The sequence below is a fragment of the Nerophis lumbriciformis genome, linkage group LG19 (assembly GCF_033978685.3).
Source record: "Nerophis lumbriciformis linkage group LG19, RoL_Nlum_v2.1, whole genome shotgun sequence".
Lineage (NCBI taxonomy): Eukaryota > Metazoa > Chordata > Actinopteri > Syngnathiformes > Syngnathidae > Nerophis > Nerophis lumbriciformis.
Genome location: NC_084566.2, coordinates 13,357,245 through 13,359,622, shown reverse-complemented (window position 1 = coordinate 13,359,622; position 2,378 = coordinate 13,357,245).

The following is a 2,378-nucleotide window of genomic DNA, read 5'->3' as shown; positions in this document are numbered from 1 at the left end:
GTTCGGGAGGGATGGAAAATTCCAGACTCTCCTGCATTTGATGAAAGCACTTTTGTGCGTGCCACACAGCAATGCATCATCAGAGAGGGTGTTCAGCATGGTTATAAAAATAGTGACAGAGAATAGAACAAGGATGGACAATTCAACCCTTAACTCAACAATGAGTAGATGAGTGTTATGTGTGTGTATATGTGTAAATAAATGAAAACTGAAATTCAAGTATTTATTTTATATATATATATATATAATATATATATATATATATATATATATATATATATATATATATATATATATATATATATATATATATATATATATATATATATATATGTCTTATATCTCCTGATGATTGAGGGAACCCCTCATGAAACAGGCCTGTAGAGATGAAGTAGTCCTGTGATTTTTTCCCCACACATATATATATATATATATATATATATATATATATATATATATATATATATATATATATGTCTTATATCTCCTGATGATTGAGGGAACCCCTCATGAAACAGGCCTGTAGAGATGAAGTAGTCTTGTGATTTTTTCCCCCACACACATATATATATATATATATATATATATATATATATATATATATATATATATTTATATATATATATATATATATATATATATATATATAGCTAGAATTCACTGAAAGTCAAGTTTTTTTTATATATGTGTGTGTATATATATATATATATATATATATATATATATATATATATATATATATATATATATATATATATATATATATATATATATATGTATATATATATATATATATATGTATATATATATATATATATATATATATATATATATATATATATATATATATATATATATATATATATATATGTATATATATATATGAAATACTTGACTTGGTGAATTCTAGCTCTAAATATACTCCTCCCCTCTAACCACACCCCCAACCACGCCCCCACCCCACCCCCGACCATGCCTTCCCCACCCCCACCTCCTGAAATCGGAGGTTTCAATGTTGGCAAGTATGAGTTTAGGAGTTATGTTTAAATAACTGTCATAGTGAGTGTGGCAGTTACACTGTCATATTGAGTAAAAAACTAACTTGTGTCTTTGCAAACCTCACAAAAGAAAATGTGTCTAATAAAAATCACAAAGATACATTTCTTCACGCATTATTAGACATTTTTCATGTGTGGTTTAGGAGTTATGTTTAAATAACTGTCATATTGAGTGTGGCAGTTATACTGTCATTATGTGTAAAACCTAGTTTTGTATTTGCAAACCTTATAAAAACAACTGATTCTAGTAAAACATAGATTCAATTTTACAGGCATTTTTAGACATTTTACATTTTTGATTTAGGAGTTGTGTTTGAATACATTTTTTATTGCTATTTTCGTTAGGGCAAGGCCGGCCGGCAGGAGGCCACGGGGAAGACCCAGGACACATTGGGAAGACTATCATTCAAGTACCTTGGGGTGTGGCGGTGGACACTAAGCTGGACTGGACTGTTAACACAGACCACTTGTACAGGAAAGGACAGAGCTGTACTTCCTGAGGCGGCTGTCCTTTGTCCCACACGCCATTAGACTGTACAACTCTTCTCTGGGGGGAGGGGGGCTACTAGGATGACAGGGGATGCAAATCAATAAGAGTGCAATATTTTTTCAAAACATGGTCACTACTGCCTAGTTTCTCTTGTTATATTCTTATTTTACTGTTATATTTTTATTCTCATTGTTGCTTTTTATTTTTATTCTATTGTAATATGTTTCTATTTTGTTTCAATTTATACCTCCATTATTTACTTTTCACTTTTTACAATTTTGTACACTACTGCTGGAATTTAAATTTTCCTGAGGGAACTCTCCTGAAGGAATCAATAAAGTACTATCTATGTATCTATCTATTTATGTCTCCTGGCTGGCCTGTAAATGCCTCGGGATCCCCCGAGAAGAGCTGGACAAAGTGGCTGGGGAGAGGAAAGTCTGGGCTTCTCTGCTTAGGCTGCTGCCCCCGCAACCTGACCTCGGATAAGCAGGAAGAAAATGGATGGATTTAGTATTTCAGTTATACTGTCATATTAAGTAAAAAACTAACTTGTGTCTTTGCAAACATTACAAAATATATTTTTTCTAGTAAAACTCACAAAGATACATAACTCAAGGCATTATTAGCCATTTTGCATGTGTGGTTTAGGACTTATGTTTAAATAATCGTCAGATTGAGTGTGACAGTATACTGTCATGAGTAAAACCCATATTTTGTAATTGCAAACCTTATGAAAACAAATGATTCTACTAAAACTCACATGGATACAATATTACAGGCATTTTTAGACATAATGCATGTTTGGTTTTGGAGTAATGTTTATTTAA